At 41.3% G+C, this 22,171-nt stretch overlaps 1 protein-coding gene across 1 annotated transcript in view; it reads left to right on the top strand.

Moving 5' to 3' along the window:
* VKORC1L1 (vitamin K epoxide reductase complex subunit 1 like 1) overlaps positions 1 to 22,171 on the top strand; it is a 119,257-nt gene that overhangs the window by 44,239 nt on the left and 52,847 nt on the right. The window lies entirely within an intron of this gene.

The raw sequence follows: 22,171 nt of genomic DNA, 5'->3' as shown, positions 1-22,171 counted from the left end.
CCCTAAGCAAAGGATGCTGAGGAAACGTGAGAACTACATTTCCTGGCAACCCCTGCGACTGCAGCAGTCGCCTCCCTCCCTATTCACTGTGCGCGCCGCTCACTGAGTTCATTGCTGTCTGACAGGACAGCGCAGCGGCAAAGCATAGAATAACATAGTAACATAGTAGATGACGGCAGAAAAAGACCTGCACGGTCCATCCAGTCTGCCCAACAAGATAACTCATATTTGCTGCTTTTTGTGTATACCCTACTTTGATTTGTACCTGTGCTCTTCAGGGCACAGACCGTATAAGTCTGCCCAGCACTATCCTCACCTCCCAACCATCAGCCCTGCCTCCCAACCACCGGCTCTGGCACAGACCGTACAAGTCTGTCCAGCACTATCCCCGCCTCCCAACCACCAGTCCCGCTGCCCACCACCGGCTCTGGCACAGACCGTACAAGTCTGTCCAGCACTATCCCTGCCTCCCAACCACTAGCCCCGCCTCCCGATCTTGACTAAGCTCCTGAGGATCCATTCCTTCGGCACAGGATTCCTTTATGCTTATCCCACGCATGTTTGAATTCCGTTACCGTTTTCATTTCCACCACCTCCCGCGGGAGGGCATTCCAAGCATCCACTACTCTCTCCGTGAAAAAATACTTCCTGACATTTTTCTTGAGTCTGCCCCCCTTCAATCTCATTTCATGTCCTCTCGTTCTACCACCTTCCCATCTCCGGAAAAGGTTCGTTTGCGGATTAATACCTTTCAAATATTTGAACGTCTGTATCATATCACCCCTGTTTCTCATTTCCTCCAGAGTATACATGTTTAGTTCAGCAAGTCTCTCCTCATACGTCTTGTAACGCAAATCCCATACCATTCTCGTAGCTTTTCTTTGCACTGCTTCAATTCTTGTTACATCCTTAACAAGATACGGCCTCCAAAACTGAACACAATACTCCAGGTGGGGCCTCACCAACGACTTATACAGGGGCATCAACACCCCCTTTCTTCTACTGGTCACACCTCTCTCTATACAGCCTAACAACCTTCTAGCTACGGCCACCGCCTTGTCACACTGTTTCGTCGCCTTCAAATCCTCAGATACTATCACCCCAAGATCCATTTCTCCGCCCGTACCTATCAGACTCTCCCCGCCTACCACATACGTCTCCCGTGGATTTCTATTCCCTAAGTGCATCACTTTGCATTTCTTCGCTTAATTGCCAAACCTTAGACCATTCTTCTAGCTTCCTCAGATCCTTTTTCATGTTTTCCACTCCCTCCGTGGTGTCCACTCTGTTACAGATCTTAGTATCATCCGCAAATAGGCAAACTTTCCGTCTAACCCTTCGGCAATGTCACTCACAAATATATTGAACAGAATCGGCCCCAGCACCGATCCCTGAGGCACTCCACTACTCACCTTTCCTTCCTCCGAGCGAATTCCATTCACCACCACTCTCTGGCGTCTGTCCGTCAACCAGTTCCTAATCCAGTTCACCACTTCAGGTCCTATCTTCAGCCCCTCCAGTTTATTTAAGAGCCTCCTGTGGGGAACCGTGTCAAAAGCTTTGCTGAAATCTAAGTAGATTACGTCCATAGCTCGTCCCTGATTCAATTCTCCTGTCACCCAATCAAAGAACTCAATGAGATTCGTTTGGCACGATTTCCCTTTGGTAAAACCATGTTGTCTCGGATCTTGCAACTTATTGGCTTACAGAAAATTCAGTATCCTTTCCTTCAGCATCGCTTCCATTACTTTTCCAATAACTGAAGTGAGGCTTACCGGCCTGTAGTTTCCAGCTTCTTCCCTATCACCACTTTTGTGAAGAGGGACCACCTCCGCCGTTCTCCAATCCCTCGGAACCTTTCCCGTCTGCAAAGATATATTAAACAAATCTTTAAGAGGACCCGCCAAAACCTCTCTGAGCTCCCTCAATATCCTGAGGTGGATCCCGTCCGGTCCCATGACTTTGTCCACCTTTAGCTTTTCAAGTTGTTGATACACACTTTCTTCCGTGAACGGTGCTGTATCCACTTCATTCTCAATTGTATTATTTCCAGTCCATCGCGGTCCTTCTCCGGGATTTTCCTCTGTGAAAACAGAACAAAAGTATCTATTTAGCAAATTTGCTTTTTCTTCATCATTTTCCACATAGCGGTTCGCAGTATCTTTTAGTCTCACAATTCCCTTTTTAGTCATTCTCCTTTCACTAATATACCTGAAGAAATTTTTGTCACCCCTCCTTACATTTCTAGCCATTTGTTCTTCCGCTTGCGCTTTTGCCAGTCGTATCTCTCTCTTGGTTTCTTTCATGTTCATCCGGTAATCCTCCATGTGTTCCTTTTCTTGAGTTTTTCTGTATTTCTGGAACGCCAACTCTTTAGTCTTTATTTTCTCAACCACTTGCTTGGAGAACCATATCGGTTTCCTTTTTCTCTTGCTTTTGTTTACTTTCCTTACATAAAGGTTCGTGGCCCTATTTATAGCTTCTTTCAGCCTGGACCACTGTCCTTTCACTTCTCGTATTTCCTCCCAGCCCATCATCTCCTTCCTCGGGTATTCCCCCATTTTACTAAAGTCAGCACGCTTGAAATCCAGGACTTTGAGTTTTGAGTGGCCGTTCTCCACTTTAGCTGTCTTATCAAACCAAACCGTTTGATGGTCACTGCTGCCCAGGTGGGCACCCACTCGGATATTTGACACGCTATCCCCATTTGTGAGCACCAGATCCAGTGTCGCTCCCTCCCTCGTGGGTTCCATCACCATTTGTCTGAGCAAAACACTTTGGAAAGCATCCACGAGCCCTCTACTTCTTTCCGATTCCGCAGAGGGAACCTTCCAATCTACATCCGGCAGATTGAAATCTCCCAGCAACAGCACCTCTCTCTTGCTTCCCAACTTTTGAATATCTGTGATCAGGTTTTTATCTAATTCCTCCAATTGTGTTGGAGGTCTGTAGACAACACCCACGTGGACAGAGGTTCTATAATCTCTTTTTAAGGTGATCCATATCGCTTCTTCCTTTCCCCAGGTCCCTGCCATTTCAGTCGCAGTGATATCATTCCTCACATACAGAGCTACTCCGCCACCTTTACGACCCTCTCTATCCTTCCTAAATAGATTATAGCCTAGTATGTTTGCATCCCATTCATGGGAACCATTTAGCCACGTCTCTGTGATTGCAACAACATCCAAGTCTGCCTCCAGCATCAGGGCCTGAAGGTCATGAACTTTATTGCTTAGACTGCGAGCATTTGTGGTCATCACTTTCCATCTACATTTCCTGGTATGCGTTTCAACAATAGTGATTTGGGGGTTTCTTTTCTGTTTGGGTACCTTCATATCTTTTTGTTCCACTTTTATTATTTTTCTTTGGCTTCCGTTCTGTTTTCAAGAACATCACAGTGCTGTAATGGAGTAAAAGAATTTTGTAGTGATAACACTTGTGAGGTCTGATGTTTTCTTGTCACATAATGAAGTCTGCCTGAGCCTACAGTGATCCATCTATTTTTAGGTGGTTTTATCCTTTGTGGTAGTGGTGATAATTTGATATGATTCTGTGCAGTATGATATTGTGCGGTCCTAGATGCTGCTTTAAGTGCATCTAGTTCCTGTTTTACTTTACTGAGCTCGTGTTTTAATCTAGTGAGTTGCAGACAGATAGGAGAAGAATACAGCGGGAATTGGTTTTGTGTATAGCAAGATATGTAAAGTAGCAAGATTATCATATGGAGATGGTGGTGCATGTGGAGGAAGGGCTGAAGCTGCTCCTCCAACGATCCAATGTGTTTCACTGCATTCGTAACCATCTCCTGACGTCAGGAGATGGTTACGATCCCAGTGAGACACATTGGAACGTTGGAGGAGCAAATTATTATAGTAGATTTTCCTACTAACACTATAAGCTGACCAGTACTTGTGCTTGAAAAAACTCACTGCAAGTTCCTTTCTCATAGAATGTAGCTTCTGCACGCCACAAGTTTGATTAAAACAATCTATTGGGACCATTTAGTCCTGGTCTTTGGTTTTGGGTTTTTTTTTCCTTTTCACCAGAGCTAGGATATTGCCTCCTGTCTCATGACTCTTTAATTTCCTGAGGAGCCTCTCATGAGAGATGTTATCGGATGCCTTTTGCACAGAAATAGAGGTCAACAAACAGCAACAAAATATATAGTGATACTTTTATTGGATTCACTTAATAGGTTAAACTTCGTGAAGCAACCCTCCTTTGGATCTAAATAATGCCTCTTAAAATCCAGACACATATATCTGACCGTTATACTAAGGGTCTTCAAGTGTCATTTAGTGACCAAACCAAGTATCTTAACACTTGCAAGTGTCTGAGCTGCAGGAGATTTTTAAATGATCTTTAATTGCACACCTAGAGAGTAGAATTTGCATGTTTTGCCAATGACAAAGCATAGAAAATATAATTTAGTACTGCCCTTATATGTGCAGAACTTTAAGATAACATGTGAGGGAACTGCTGCTGTTAGTCATCACATTAGAAAAACAGTATACAAGGCAACAGAAGTTCAGTGATTCAAAAATATCCCCAATGAAGAATGCAAGAAAAATTTCTTACTTGTGAAAACAAGGCATTAAATGTGCCCACAGCTTTAAAAAAAATTTGCTGCTAGACCACCTTGTTCCCTATGATGTATCAGACCTCAAAGTTTCAGCTTTCCCATTGTCAAAACTCCAAGACTCGTGTCGAAAGAGAAGCTTCAGCTTAGCACAAATATGAATGCCCTATTTCTCTGCAAGTGTACAACATCATATCCCACCAATTGGATAAATAGACTTATAAAGAGAGATTGGTACGCACCAGTTCTTCCCTGACTGCAGTCTGACACCTTGCTGAATATATCACAAAGTGGTACGCCCCAGCTGCTGCTCTCTGAAAGGCTCTTTGACAAGAGGGGCAGAGGAGGATGAGTGCTGTGCCTTCCAAAGATGACCCCCCCCCCCCCAAAACACAAACAAAGTGGCTTTTCTAACAAGCTGCTTTCTCCTTTTATGCTATAGCAACATGTGCCCATCCCCAAAGCTCCTCAACGTGGTTAACTCGAGTCAGCTGAGCTGAAATATTTAAGATTACTGCCATACTGATCATTTACAGTAGATGAAAACATTCATAGAATAAATCTGGCTAAGCATATGGTTCAAACTGCCTTGCTTTAGCGTGGCATCCAGAAAACTACAGTCCAGGCAAAGTGGAGGAAGCTGCTATTAAGAAAATTACTGAGCATATGGCTAAATGTGGCTTCATAGAGAAAACACTGTAGATTATAACACATATTTCTTTTTTTTTTTTTTTTTTTTAATATCTTTATTATTAGAAGAAAAGACATGTAACATTTGAACATCACATTCCGGCTCAATGAAGCCAACTATTTCATGTTAAGGTTATACAATAAGGTTTGTTAGCTGACACATGTAGTCAATGTATTCATTGTATTCATAGGTTATTATCGGCTGCATATATTTCTAATGAGTCCACTTGCAATATAAAAATACAAAAACGGAGGAAAAGTCCTTAAAGTACCCGGATGCTCAAATGAACATTGTCATTTCCGTCTTCACAGCACTCACTGGACCATTACATCATCATTGGCCAAAAACTTCCTTACATATATTTGTTATTTTTCTTCTTTTTATGCTCAAAACATCCTGCTCACTCAATCAGCCAGTGCAAATACAAATCTTATATTAAGCTACTTAGCTTCTTATGAGTTGATCGAGCTGCATAGCTCCTGGTAACACAACTCCCAACAGGGACCTATTTTGCCCTTTGGCTTTTTCAAGCAAAGGAGAACTAGGAAGCATTCTAAAAATAAACATATTCTGGGTTACATTGTACAGGACTTCTACCAGCAATCACAAACTGATGATCAAGTAATATCCAGTCTGCTTTGACTTGTCGTCGTCTTCAGCATATATTTGCAGCACACCATTTCAAAGATGGTGCCTCCAAATAAATAGGATACCCAGAAAGAACGGACCAATCAGCTAACATCAGCTGATAGTACGGAAAGCGTCTCTGAACAAAATTCACTTACAAAAATGCTGCCCCTTCAACTGCTGAATTTAAACCGTTTGGTTCAAGGGACTGTAGACGTTTAATCCATCGTTGCTCACACTGTCTAAGCAGGCGATAATGGTCTCCGCCATGCTTCATAAAAAAGAATTGGGACATTATGCAGGCACACTCAATTTTTCAGAAGCATCGGGTAGGGATTGCATTCTCCAGAGGGCGTAATCTCAAAGAATGTTTGATCCCTGCTACTTTACCAGCCACAGTATGCTCTGTTACGCCTAGTGGGGGCCATTTTAAATGTGTCAAGTGTGGCATTTGTGACACAACTGTGGAGTGTGTAGAGTTTATGAATCCAGTTGATCAGAAGCGATATCAGTTAAGATTCAACACTAACTGCTTGTCAGCTTGTGCGGTTTATATCATGAGATGTCCCTGCAATAAATTTTATGTAGGGAAGACCATGAGGAAGTTATATGTTCGAGTTATAGAGCATAAATCTTGCTTATCTAGAAATAAAGTGGGAACGCCATTGGTTTCCCACAGCAAACATTTAAATCACACGTTTCAAGAGTTTTGTTGCTTTGTAGTGCAACAAGTTCCAGTACCAAAGCGTGGTGGAAACCATGATTGCCTGCTTAGACAGTGTGAGCAACGATGGATTCACCGTCTACAGTCCCTTGAACCAAATGGTTTAAATTCAGCAGTTGAATGGGCAGACTTTTTGTAAGTGAATTTTGTTCAGAGACTCTTTCCGTACTAGCAGTTGATGTTAGCTAATTGGTGTGTTTTTCCTGGGTGTCCTATTTATTTGGAGGCGCCATCTTTGAAATGGTGTGCTGCAAATATATGCTGAAGAAGACAAGTAAGTCAAAGCAGACTGGATATTATTTGACCATCAGTTTGTGATTGCTGGTAGAAGTCCTGTACTATGTAACCTGGAATATGTTTATTTTTAGAATGCTTCTGAGTTCTCCCTTGAAAAAACCGGAGGACGAAACAGATCCCTGTTGGGAGTTGTGTTACCAGGAGCTAAGTAGCTTAATTTAAGATTTTTATTTGCACTATTTATTGTTTGCTGATTGAGTGAGCAGGATGTTTTGAGCATTGAAAGAAGAAAAAATAACAAAAATATATGTGAGGAGGTTTTTGGCCAATGATGATGATGTAATGGCCTGGTGAGTGCTTTGAGGTCTTTTCCTCCTTTTTAAAAAAATTTTATATTGCAAGTGGATTCATTAGCAATATATGTTACAATCTATAGTGTTTTGCTTAAAGAAGTTTTGAGATTCTGTAGAAGAGTTTTTTTGAGTGGAAGCGAGTTTTGTAGAGAAAAGCCAGCATGGATTTAGCAGAAGGAAATCATGTTTTACTAATCTATTAAAATTCTTAGTGTAAATGAGTTTTATAGGAGCAAATGTATTGGGAAGAGGGTATTCTGTCAAATACTGAATATTTTCTGACAAGCTTAGCAAAAAAAAGTTTCTGTGGATTGCGAAAAACCTGCTAGGCTTCTTTAGGGTGACATTAAAATACCTTTTTCCGGCTCTACCTATGTAGAGTCTTCACTGGGCTACAGCGATGGATTAACTCTACCAGTTGGAGTTCTGCAGAGCTGTCAGCCTGACAGTATTTTCTTTTACTATTTCTATGGATTTCATGCACTTCCTCATTTGTCAGTTTTATCTTTTTAACTGTGATCATGGCTGGCTCTAAACCAGTGCCTCTCAACCCAGTCCTCGGGGCACACCCAGACAGATTTTCATGATATCCACAATAAATATGCTTGAGAGATTTGCATGTACTTCTTTCTTGATATGCAGATCTATCTCATGCATATTTATTGTGCATATCCTGAAAACCTGACTAGGTTGAGAACCATCGCTGTAGGCCAGGGATTCTCAACCCGGTCTTTGGAGCACACCTAGCCAGGCAGCTTTTCAGGATACCTACAACAACCATAAGTGGTATTTATATACTGCTATAACCAAAGAGTTAGAACATAATCAAGAGACCAGGACAACTTCCCAGGAATTACTAAAATAAAATGAGTTAACAATCAAAAATCTCTAATTATTTAACCAGTAACAAACTTCTGAAAAATAAGTTAAAAAAAAAAAAAAAGATTCATCTTAAATAAGAAATAGGTATTAAATAGAGAAAAACATATTGAAAATTCTTGCCAAAATTTAGAGGCTTGATATGCTAAATAACACCTCATGAATTTTCAATCTCTTAAAACCTTTAACAGAAGGGAAACTGAAAGAGTTGTTAATAGTTTTCCTACTCCTGGGCAAAGATGTAAAATTATTCTGAATATATTCAGAAACATCCCCATATAAAACGTAATTAAAAACAAGCAACTAGAACTCTGGCCTCTAAGGTAGAGAATGACACGGGACGGGGACAGAGCCCACAGGAACAGGGTGGGGATGGGGGACAGATCCTTATGGGGCGGGGACAAACTTTGTCCCTGTGTCATTTTCTACTTTGAAGTCTGTTAATGAATTGGACTGTTTGAGCGTTACAGATGATATTTTGATTTTTTTGGAATAACAAGCAAACATGCTGACCACAACTAGCAAAATTTGCATTGGGGATCCTGTACATTCCTGCTGCCAGCACGTCTTCTAAGAAGACGTTTTCTATTGCAGGAAGGACTGTGAAAGACAGGAGAGCTAGACTGAATCCTGAAATTGTTGATGACTCCATTCATCCACAGATTAAAAAATCATAACAGTGCTTCATAGGGCATATTTCTGCCCCGCTAGGACATACAGAATTCGGGATTGCCCACTTCACCCTATAATGGAAACAATACTACAAACTTCAAGTCAGTAACCGAATGGTTTAAATGTAACCAATGACTAACAAGCGGAGTCTCAATTGTCTTAAGCCTAATATTGCTAAGATGTTGTCCTACACACATTTTAATCTTGCGTGTAGTTTCACCAATCTACCATAATTGGCATGGGCAGCATATACCATATATCACATTGTGGGTATTACATTCAGTTCTAGTCCTTAAGGTATAATATTTGCCAATAGATTGAACCCACACACGATCAGTACACAAAGCATGTTTACAGTAAACACAAGCATTGCACTGTATATGTCCACCCGGTATCCCATGCTCCCGCTGAGTTAATAATCTTTTTCTAGACAGTATCTCACCAACATTCCTATCTCGAGTGCACGAGAATCTTGGCTTATTTCTTAATGCCGGATGTAGAGACAACACAGACCAATGTTTCATTATTATATTTTGAATTAGCCCCGTCTGTTTATAGAATGGAAGTATGCAATTAATGTGTTCACCTTGATCTTTCTCTATACTTTTCGATGTATTTAACCAACATTGTTGTGCATATTTAGCACGTTTATATGCTTTCCTGATTGTGTGTTGTGGATACCCACGATTTTGAAACCTATTAGCTAACAACTTTGCTTGTTGAATATATTTTTCTTGATTAGAACTTAACCTCTTAATTCTTAAGAATTGGCCAATAGGTATACTCTCCTTTAACTTCCGAGGATGATGACTTTCAAAATGAGGTAGGGTGTTTCTATCTATAGGCTTACGATAGACTCCAATTATAAACTGATCGTTAGTATATGTAATATCTATATCTAGAAATTGAACTGTCAGACCCAGTGACTGCTTATAAATTGAATATTAACATCACAGTTGTTTAAGTGACTCACGAACCTGGCCGCTTCATTCTCAGATCCTGACCATATGATGAAAACATTAATATACCTCTTCCAGGCTATGATACTATTATGAAAGTAATCAGAGGGATACACAAATTAATCCTCATATTCTGCCATAAAAAGGCATGCCGCTGTGGGGGCAACCATGGCCCCCATGGCGACCCCTCTAATTTGCAGGAAAAGTGATCTAAAAATTGAAAATAATTTCTTTCAATTACCAGCTTAGCCATCTTGAATAGCAATTGAGTTTTCTCACAAGGTAGATTTAACCATAATAATGTACCTTCAATTATATCCAGACAAGCTTTCTGTGGAATGCTCGTGTAGAGCGCTGTAACATCCAGTGTCATTAAATAGATCTGTTGTCCTGAGGGTATTTGCACAGAATTTAGAAATGCTAATAAGTCACCAGAGTCTCTCACATATGAACGAATTTTCCCAACCTCTAGATGTAAATAGTGATCTAAATATTGGGATAGAGGCTCAAATAGAGACCCTATCCCCAACACTATGGGATGCCCCGGAGGCTGATCCAGTGATTTATGTATTTTAGGGGAGAAATAAATACAAGGAACACTAGGTTTCATACGTAGCAAATATTTATGTTCTTTTACAGTGATCACATTATGATCAAGGGCTAGTTTTAACATTTCACGAACTTCATCAATGTATTCCCTGGTAGGATCCCCTGCCAGGTTTCTATAAAATGTGTAATAACTGTCGATATGCTTCCTGTTTATACATTATTAGATCCTGAATTACCAGCACCGCCTTTGTCGGCTCGGGAGATCACAATAGAAGTGTCCTGTTTTAAATCCTGCAATGCCTCGCTCTGTACCCTAGTTAAATTATTACGAACAAACATCTGAGGTCTTTCCATTTCTTCCAAATCCCTTAACACCAATTTCTGATAAGTCTCAACTGCTGCATCTATAATCGCCGGGGGTATCCAAGTTGAAGGCACTTTATACCGTTGTAAAAACGTTACAGGAGTATTAGTCCGCTGATCGCTTGCTACTTCATCAGTATTCATCTCATTGGCCTGAATACCAAAATAAGCACGTAACCTTAGTTTTCTGAAAAATTTTTGCATTTGTAATTGTACAGTAAATGCATCATAAAATACTGTTGGAATGAATGATAACCCTAGCGCTAATACTGAAATATGATCTCTAGTCAAACTTTTAGCAGATAGATTAATCACTGGGTTCAAGGTTCCCGACCTCTCCATAAACGAGGGAGGAGGTAAACAATCCTGTTAGAGATGAGAGAGAGCAAGGGAATGTGGATATACAGACATCACAGCCTAGTAATACTGTACAAACATCTACAGCGGCCCCTTTAGTAGCTCGTTTATGCAGGGGTCAGAAACCTTTAACCCAGTGATTAATCTATCTGCTAAAATATGACTAGAGATGTAAAGTTAGTTGCTTATTTGAGCAAGCCTACCCCAAATATCCTGTTCGCCCTCGTTAATCTCAGGAAGCCACCAGTATGGACTGACACTGCTATCCTGGACTGACCCATCTGTTTTTCTCTAACTTACTGTCCTGCTTACCCCTTTCCGTTTATTCTACCCTGTCTGTCTGTTATTCAATTGTTGTAAGCCACATTGAGCCTGCCAGAGGTGGGAAATTGTGGGATATAAGCACAGTAAAATAAATAAATAATAATAAATAAGCTGTGAAGATTTCATATCTGATGGTGTTTGAGATCGAGATAACAGTGGAACATCTGTTTCTTTATTTTTTGCACATCAATTTTGTCATCTTTGAACATTGTGTTTTTCATCTTTTGAACTTTTACTGACTGGACAGTGGATTATGTACCTGGGATACAAATAAGGAGGACTAAGTGGAGTGACCGTTGTACGGCACTTATAGTGGACCATCTGGGACTAACTATATCCTGGGATAATTTTATATAATTGAGTTTAGATGATTTGTTGTTTAAGATTTGAATGAAGAGACATGTGAGATTTGATGTGTTTGAATGAGGATATGGTATTCAATAAATATTAAAATAATAATATAATGTGATATCTTTAGAGTACATATAATTAGTTGGTTTAATGCATAGAAATGTATAAGCGCGTTAGCATTTAACGCTCCTTAAATTTACAGTCGCGTTAAAAATGCTAACACACCTTAGTAAACATACCCCTAAATGTACTTGCAAATATTTCTAACGTAAGAAGGAATCTCTCTATTACAAATTCAGTATATATCCCCCAATACAATTTTTTATATAAAGAACTGGATTCTGAGACGGTAGTCTAAAGTACCTTCAGCCAATCGCCACATTCAAATTTATATTCATTTTTTTTTGCTCATCTGGTGTGTCCTTTAAATTTTAAATTACTGTTTCAATTGAAATACTTTGTATGGCTCATGTCGGGTTTTATTGGTGGTTGACATCAGTGCAATGGTTACTGTTAGGGCACACGTAGCTGTATATAGAATGTGCACTTTTTTTTTTGTTTGTTTTTAACATTCACTTAATAGTGAAGTAGAGTTGCTTTCCAAGAAAACAAGAGCCAGAGAGTGGCATGTATTCTCTGAACATCCGTGATTAGCACCTAAAAAGGAAAGTCACAATGACCAGGGTACAGTTGGATGATATTTGGAGATCATGTCCAAGATCCAGCAGATATTCCAATTGATGGGCTCCTTCTGTTTTAAGATATGATTTTCAGGAATTGGTTCATCCTGGTGATTTGTCGCTGGCCTGGCTTTGGGGTGAACTGTTTTCACCCCAACTCCTTCCCCATCAAGTCTGGACCCAGTAGGACAGCGGTTTGCAAGGATCTTCTGCTCCACCTCTGGCCCGCCCATCTGTTTTCCAATTATGTGGTCCTGGCAGAGGGCAAGCCTTTTTTTTTTTCCTCCTGATTTCTGATATGCATTCAGTGTCAGGCTTTTACCAGTGCTGGGGTCAGAGTATGAGGTGTCATCAGCTTTACAAGAGGTCTAGGGAGAGGCTCAACATTCATCCCTATTTCCTCCAACTCCTCGCTGATTCTCTGCTGAGGAGGAGCTAGAGGCAGACTGTAGCAGTAAACCAAGAGGTTTAATTGACAAGAGATGGTGGGAGCATGCTTGACTCATTATCTGACCTGAAATCAGTAGGCAGAGCTTGCCTCCATATTGAGTCACCCAAAACAATAGCAAATGCTTATTAGAAATGAAGACCACCTGGTGTGGCTTTGTGTGAACCCAATAGTGTGCTTTTTTTGAGTGTATCAAGATGGCTGCTACATTTTCAGCCTTGTCACATGATACGTCTCTTCTCAATTAAACCTCCTTGGAGTAAACAATGTTTACCAGCTAGTGGTAGGACAGAGGTGTGCAAGTTGGAATTATGTTATGCACTCTGGAAAGTATATCCTAATGTTCACACCTCCTAATGAGCAATCCTGTGTTCTAACTTCTTTTACTGATAAACAACTAAAAAAAAAAAGTAGTAATAATAGAACAGATTTATTTACATAAAGGTAAAATTATTTTCAAGAATAAAGACAGAAATAATTAGCAAATAAGTAACATTTGAATGCTTGTACTGGAGCAGAATAAAATTAGAATTACAGCGCTATAAATGTTAAGATGACCACTGTCAGATATTAGAATGAACACACACACCCTGACAAAATTGCATGCCCTCAATTAATTACCCAAAGTAAAGTGTCTACAGAGTTTGACTCATACCACCTAGACAGCTAGGTGAGTCTCTTTTTCCTCAGGAATGGCTGTAGGTTTTCCAGCACTGGCTGGTCGATGTGATGTTGACACGAAAAGCTCAAATTATAAGATTAGCAGGTTGTAGGCCTTCTGTATTATTTTGGAATGAGCACCATCTCTGATGATTAGATTATTTCATGATATGTGATTGGCTGTGCATTGTATGTCATGGCTTGAAAAACCAAAAAGAAATGTCTTTTGCTATCATTCTAGATGCTTTTCCTGGAACTGTGGCTTCGAGTAGTCTAGGAGGTCAACCTGACAGTCATTTACTTTGTCCACATTTGTCTTTTATCTTCCAATTTGCAATGTTAAGAGTCGCAGGTTTCTTTTTTAGTTGGCTTGCCTGGACATGTGTAAACATTTCCAAGTCTTGGAGGCAGGTGCTCAAAGTTCCTGAGCTGAAGCCCACAGCACAAACCCCATAGTGTATGAAAAACCAGCTAACTAATGCTCAAAGCACATGAGGAAAGAGCCTGGTGCATTTGCACAAAACTTTTGTAGTAAGCATGGCTCTTGTGTGCATGTCCAGACAAAACCGGGGGTGTAAGCACACATTGGTGCTGTTGTTCTGTGTCTATAAACACAAACTTTTCAAAAAAATTTTGCACTGAAATTTTTGAAAAGGTTCATATTTATAGGCACAGAAGAACAGGCACCAATGCGTGCTTTCACTTTCAGTTTTGATTTGACCCACGCTTATGTTTTTCTTACCATCTGCACATCAGATTTCCTTCGGCTTGTGAAAGTTTTGGCGTTACAGACCATTGTTTGCTTCTGGGCACTGCAACACTGCTGTCTGAGTACCAGGAAGGAATAGTTACTGACCTCATTAGCAAACATTTAAATACATTTGCATGGAATTGTGGCCATCTTTGGCGTACACGTTAGCACCAGTTCTTGAGGCCTCTGAGCATTTGCGTGCATGTGAGCCCTTTGCTAATTTCTTTTACTCGCTGGCACTAGTTTTTGAGCATCGGCCCCTTAGTGCACTCTCTGATCTAGAGAGACAGTTTCACTAGCATAGCATAGACTACCTCCGTAATGCTCTAGTTATAGTGGCAAGGGTCTTACCCCTACCTTACAATGAGGAATTGGACTCCTACAATACCTGGAAGGAGGAGGAAGATTATTTCTCAGTGGTTAGACTCTTCATGAAGGAAGAACTTTCTCATCTTATTGATCAGGTGAGTATTCTGAAGTTGTTGGAGCACAAGCAAGAGATCTTATTCTGTGGCTGGCATTTCTAGACCAGCAAAATCATGGAGAGAAGGGTCAGCTTGGATCTCCTCCTTCCATGGAGCATTTTGACCACTGATATGGCACCCCAAAGATAGGATGTGCTTTATCTAAAACAGGTGTTCCAGGGCAGATGGTAGAGCAGAAAATCCAAGGAACTGATAAACAAGCTGGAAAGCGAGTCTGTCAGAGTTGGCCCTCTTTAGGTTCCAAAGCCTTTTCAAAGGTAAAGCAGCACAGATCCACTCAGACAGTGTGGCAGTCCTAGCATACATCAGTAAACAAGGAGCGACCAGAAGTTACCTCATGATGATATGGGCAGAAAGACAGTAGAGGCTTTACCAACATAGATAAAAGTATTGAGGGAAGAGATGCCCATATAATTTTAGGGCCTCACAAATTGCTGTGCATATTTCCTCACTGGCCCTTAAAAGGCTGGGTAATATAGCATAATCCTGGTTGCCTTGGATTGGTTGAAGCACCACCAAGCACAACCTTAAGAGGGGCCAGTCTGACAGCCTTGATTTCCAACTTCATTTTGAGTTTCTTGGATTTTGTGCTCTACCGTCTGCCCTGGATCAAGTTTGGAGAAGTTAGAAGTAGTAGAACTGCCTTGGCTTTGCTTACAGCCTGGTTCTTGAAAGGGCAAGGATAAGGAAGTTGAGATTCATAATTTCAGTAATCAAGAGCATGCTGAAAGCCTTAAGATGCTTCCTTGGCATATATCAGGTCCTGGAGAATTTTTGATGGCTGGTGCAGGGAAAAGCACATTTTTTCCATGGAAGACTGAGATCCTGGACATTTTAGACTTTCTGCAGTCTGGGCTCAAGAAGGGCCTGTCATTTAACTTAAACAATATGCTAATATATCAACCTAAGCGTTTATTGTACTTCTGTATTATGTACTAGACTTCTACAAATCTAAATTTTGTAACTGTGTCATTCCATGTCAAGTGGTCTGATTTCAGAGAAGTGCCCTGCTCGACCATCACGGATTTCAATGAAATTTTCTGTGAACATTCATTCATGTCCCCAATGAACATTGGTAAAGTTTTACGTTCGCCAATGCAATTCTTCCTGAGATATAGTAATCTGTTTGACCCCATACTGCAGCCTTCTATGGTATGACTCCGAGATTTCAGCAACTTTGAGACACTGTATTTCCGGCAATATTTTGTTGAGAGAAACAAAACTTGGCCATCTTGTACAACTTTTTGTGCTCTATTAAACAAAATAATAAAAAAATCTTCATGAGCGATTTCCATGAAGAAAACTTGGAGCAAACTTGGTCCGAAAAATTTGCGGCACGAAAAAATTGTAAAGTTTGGCTTTTTATATCTCTGGAATTAAAGATGTGATAAATGTGAAACTTTGCACACAACAACTTATCAACACAAGGTTGTCGAATATAAAATTTAATTCTCCTAATATTTTCCATTAGTTCACAAATTGAGTGTAAAGTTGATGATTTTTGCAAAAACGCCAAAAATAGGGTATTTTTAGCTCACTTTTACAAAAAAAGACCTTCTGGAAACTCTTTTTAATTATTTTCATTAGAAAGAGCATGTTTCAAACTCCTTAAAAAAGTAGGGTTGTTTTTTCATCGCTGGCATATAAGGCCCTAGAAATAGGGACAAAATTGAGGACGTTGGCGGGTAGTATACAGTTGCAGGAACTGCATTATAAGTTTTTGTTACGTATGTATATACACCCTTCCCGGGCTGAAAAGATGGGTACGTCTATAGTGGGAGCCTGTATTAAGTGTGGCCATCTGGATGCTACCTATTGCCATACTATATGGGATTGTCCACTTATTCATTTCCTTTGGACAAAGTTCTGGACTTTTTTTTTTTTCTCAGTACAGTCTTTTGATAACACTGGATGGCCACATCACAAATGTGTGTTTTGGATGACATCACTGGGGTTACTGAGAATACCTGTTACTTGGGCTTCTTTTTGCATAAGGCTGCCTTTATATCTAAGCGTTGTATTTTGTTGCAGTGGGTTTCTCTCACCCGTCCTACTTTGATGCAGTGGAAGAATTTTTTTGTATGACCACCTTACCATGGAGCATCTTACTATGGAGGAGGGTAGTGTAAAAGCCTGAAAACATTTTGTTACTCTTTGGACTCTATACTCGTAGACTTCAAGTTAATTTGTTCACCTTTTCTTAATTCTTTGAATATATAGTTTAAGCACTATTTTCAGTTTCTTGTTCAGTGCGATTATCTGAATTCTTCTCTGGGGGGGGGGGGGGGGGAATTCTTCTCTGGGGGGTAGGGGTAATTTTGAAAAGAATGTCATTACTCCACTGATTCTTGATACTTCCGCATGTGTGTTTTCTGTTGGAATTGTATGTATGTATATATTTATTTATTTATTTATTGCATTTGTATCCCACATTTTCCCACCTCTTTGCAGGCTCAATGTGGCTTACAATAAGTCATGGATAGTGGAAATGAGAGGAGAGTAGACATTTGGTGTTACAAAAGGAATTGGGTTGCATGGTAATGTGATACATAATGGTAGGAAAAAGAAAAAACAGAAGGTAGTATATTACATTCAGGGTATATGTGAGAAATTCAGATGTCTTGATCTTTGTGATAGGTCTTGTCGAAGAGATGGGTCTTTAGCAGTTTCCGGAAATTGGTCAGTTTGTAAACCGCTTTCAGATTGCTTGGCAGTTCGTTCCAGAGTTGTGCACTCATATAAGAAAAAGTTGATGCGCGCATTAGTTTGTATTGTAGAATTGCATACTAAGAATGTGTGTGATGACAATAAACATATTAAACATAAACTTCTAGCTTGGTCAGGACTGTGGCTTGAATGTATGCATGTATTTATCAATCATTTACAGTCTGCCAGGCTGGGAAAACCTCCCCACACTCAGAGTACAGTAAATTAAAAAAATAAATAAAAAAGCCCAAAGGAGGAAAACCAACACCACAAAAAAGAACCATACTAGAAACCAGATTCATCACTTAAATACCTTGTCGAATAGAAGGGCTTCTAACATCTTCCAAACAGGGAATTATTCTCTTCCACTGCAAGGCATGTCACAACGGGCACATCTACTAAAAAAACTTGACTTCAAAATAAAGCAAGTTTCACCTCTGAACAGAATGGCACCACCAGAAGTTGTCTGCTTGTCAAATGCAGTAAGTGCAGTGGCACATAGGCTTTCCTTAAAGCCTTCAAATAAGAGGGGCAACCCACTATGAATAATCTGAAGCATCATTGTTTTTAAACTTTAACCCAAAACGCCACAGGCAACAGTGAAGGCCTGCAAATATAGAGAGACATGATATGTGCAGCCAGTATGGGCTGCTGAGTTCTGATTGTGCTATAATCTTGCATGGATGCTTGTTGCAATCCTGTATGAACTGCATTAATGTAACAGTGTCCTGACTAAACAAGAGCTTGAACCATTGTTACTGTTGGGGGAATTCTGCGCTACTGTGCAACACAAAATTTGCACAGAATTCCCTACTTCCGCAGACTGCGCAGAATTCTGTGCAGCCTGCTTTTTTGCCTTATAGCACAGCACAGATGGCTTTCCAGTCACCTCCCTCCCCTCCCTGTTCACTCACCCTCCATTGTAGCAAGACGAAGAGCGAACCACCTGCACATTGGACTGCTTCCTGCTCCTCTATCACTTTGGTCCCTGGTGGTTCCTGCCCTTCGGCTATATGGAGGCCCACATGGCTCAGAGGAACAAGAAGCAGTTAGGTATGCTGCTGGGTAGCTCTCCTCCTCATGCCACGCTGAAACCAGTGAGGATGGCGGGGGGAAGGCTGTAAAAAAATAGATGAGGCATGGGGGGGCTGGAAAAAGGTGTGTGTGCAGGGAGGGGACTGCAATTAGGATGGATGGGAGTGTGTGAGGGGCCTGGAGCATGAGTAAGGGAGGCTATGAAAAAAGGTGGATGAGGTATGTGGGGAGCTGGAAAAAAGGTGGCTTGTGTGTGTAGGCAGGGAGGGGGCTGAATTATGGAATGAGTGGGGGGGCTGGAGAAGGTAAATGCTGTGAGTTGGGGGACTGGAAAGATGGTGTGTGGGGTATGGAGCATGAGGAAGGGGGACTGTGGAAAAAAATAAGGCATGGGGGCTGGAAAAATGTGGGTTGTGTGTGTGTGCAGGGAGGTGGCTGCAATAAAGATGGATGGGAGTGAGAGGCCTGGAGCATGGGGGAAGGGGGGCTGTGAAAAAATATGGATGAGGTATGTGGATGTCTGTGGGGAAAAGGTGGCATGTGTATATGCAGGGAGGAGAGCTGGAATACATATGGATGGAGTTAGTAAGGGGGGGGGGGTCTGGAAAAGGTGAATGAGGGGTGTGTGTGAGCTATGGGAATAGGGTGGAGATCTGTAGAAAGGTGCATTGAAAACCTTTGCTGTGATGATAGGAGAATTTCATGCCTAGGGGGCAAATCCAGTCCTTATAATGGGGGAATTCTTCACAAGAAAACTACAAATAAAGTACAGAATTTTCAATTTTTTTTGTGCAGAATTCCCTCTGGAGTACGTTGTATACAGATCCCACATAGGGAGAGACAGTCTGTATAAAAGTTGTAATAAAAAAAAAGACTGAAATATCTTCCTAGTAAGCTTCAGAGAAGGGGAGGAATCATTTTTAATGGTCCAGCTCCTTAGTTTCTGAACTTTGGAAGAAAACATACCTGAATCAGATCTTCTGCATACCCCCTGGATTCAAGTCAGGAATTGCTAAATGAAATAGTATCTGTTTAAAGCGTGGCTAAAGAGATGCAACCCTGGTGGTACAAAACAGATATTAAATAGTACCAGGAACAATGGAGATCTTTGTGGAATACCAGAGGTAGGTGACATCTGTTCTGTGCTCACTTCACACCACCTGTTTCACAAAAAGAGGAAAACCAAACTACCACAGTCACTGAAATAGTATAATGTGACTGGTAATATTGAAGGACAATGTTAAATCTAGGGAAACAGTCAATGCCCCTCCTGAGTCTAGCCTATCTAGTTCATGTATCTTCTACAACATACCTACTCTAGTCCTTGCAGTGACAGTCCTAGGGACTGTGTACTAGATCTCCTTTCAGAATCTTGCAGTTTTGGGTCCTGAATCTGGTCAGTAGATATTGCCCTAAAGCCATGACCAATACTCTCACCCTAGCCAACCCCAATGTATGGAGACCCAGAGAGCACCTGCATGACAACATTGCCAGTGAGCAAGCTCAGTGTTTAAATGTTTTAAAAGAAGTTATTCCTCTAACTTGGCTGCATTAAATTGGCTGTGTGGGAAACTGTAGAGCTGCTTGTTTCTATCCCATTATATTAGAAAAAAAAATTGAATTTTTTGAGAGGTTGTTTTATATCATCTTTTGATTTAAACAGAACAGTACATTAAAAGCAACAAAGACCCTACAGAATCATTGAATCATTTTTAACAGAAAACCAAGTTCCCTACAACCCCCGTCCCTCAAACTCCCCCACCCCTCCTGCTCCTCAACATCGAGTCCATGGCCAGATTACTTCATACACAATCTCTAATTAAGCAAATGACGACTGGCTAGTGGTGTGAGGGAGGTCCTAAAAGGCTCCCAATGTGATTGAAATTATTGTCCAAGTGTCAAGTCCAATGCGGTAAAAAATTTATCTTTCCATGGCAACAAGTTGTAACATTAATGAGCACCATTGACCTGCTGTAGGGGGAGTCTTTCTCCAACCACTTTTGTAATATACATTTCTTCCCTAATAGGATAGAGTGCTTCCCAGGTAGTCCGTTGGCACTGGCCTCACCAGACGCACAGAATCAAACAACATATTAGCTAATAGAATCCAACAGTGTCTCCACAGGTGATATACGTGTTGATATAGAGTCCCAAAAAATCATTATCAGCGGACAGCTACAAAACATGTGACCAAACGTAGCCCAATCTTGTTGATACTTTAGACATACATCACGTTGAAACGTAGCCAAAAAGGCTGTGCGAGGAGAAATATGTAATCTCAAAAGAAATTTATATTGCAACTCACTATGTGCTACATCCTGTGTAACCACCCCTCTATTTAGCACACATCTTTTAAATTGTTCTTCAGAAAGATGTCCCCAGATCAGCGTTCCATTGAGCTGCATAATTAATTTCAGGTATCAGTTCCCGCAGCTGCTTATGAAAACATTTCAGTGGTACTGTTAACTGTGTGTCTAACCAGCAGATCTCGGTGGAGGCCTCATGAGCAGAGAAAGAAAGTACCTCAGCTAGCAAAGAGGCCACATAATGCCGCAGCTAATGATATTAGAAATGAGCTTGGGTCCATAAATGATATATTTGTTGTAGATCATCCAAAGGTCTAATTCTGCCAGCCTCAGTGATCACATGTGAGAGGTATTGTGCACCCTGTGTAACCCAAGAAGCAAAAGCCCTACCAGAGAATCCTGAAAGGAAGGCTTCATTATCTGTCAGAGGCAAAAAGGGAGTAACCCTGCAATTACGGGCAAGCATCTTCCCTACCATTTTCCAAACAGTCCGTAGAGGAGCTAAAAACAAATTCCGAGTGGCATGAGATCTCACATTCAGTGAGTTAGCATGCAGAAGGTAACTGAAGTACCATGGGTTACACAACTCAATTCCTTGTCATCAAGCAGATGAAGCCATTACGTATGGGTTGTGTCCATCAACCAGCAGGGGGAGATAGAGAGCACTCAACTTTTCACAGTGCCTCATGGCCAGCCAGCTCCACTGCCTCTTCAGTATTCTCTATCTCCCCAAGCAGGGTGGCTGCAGCTTCTTCGAGCTCCATCAGAAATCTGCCTGGGGGTGGCTCCTGGCTTGCCAGTTGTTAGCCCGGGGTGTTAGAGGCTATAGCAGCTTCACTTTGAAGGCACATAGGTTAGCCCTTTCCCTGCCTTACCCATGCCCCCGTGGATGTGGACATATTAGCTTGCTTTTCCCTGTCCTTTCCCACTCAGTGGATGCAGGCACATTGGTTCGCCTTTCCCTGCCTTTCCCACTCATCTGAGCCTCCGGAGATCTTATTACCTCTGCTTTCCTCACAGCATTAAAAAAAAAAAAAAAATGGAACAGAGGTTTTCCTTTGATTCTTCCATGGGACCGGAGCTGTGATACTCGGTCTGGTGAGGTAAGAGTGTTTTCTAACTCCTCCGGGGTGGGCCCGCGATCGGGGCGTTTTTGGCGCGAAACCACCATTTTGAATTTTCCCGCCGTTTTTGGGGATGGCTGCAGAGAATGTAAAGCGCTGTTCCCGGTGTGGCAAGCGCAAATCAGCAGCGGGGCTCTGTAAATCATGCTGTACAGGTGTAAGAGCCGGCCCGAGCATGGCGAGCGATGATTCTTCCCGCTCAGAGCTGGCAGCGGACACCATTTTGAATTCTCTGCATGGTGCGGCCTCCGTGGAGACGGAGAGCCCTGAGCCCGGGGGGGACGGGACCTCGAATTGAGGCTATTCAGGGA

This window comes from Microcaecilia unicolor, chromosome 13 (assembly GCF_901765095.1).
Source record: "Microcaecilia unicolor chromosome 13, aMicUni1.1, whole genome shotgun sequence".
Lineage (NCBI taxonomy): Eukaryota > Metazoa > Chordata > Amphibia > Gymnophiona > Siphonopidae > Microcaecilia > Microcaecilia unicolor.
The sequence above is the reverse complement of the archived record's forward strand: the minus strand, read 5'-3'. Positions and strand labels throughout refer to the sequence as shown.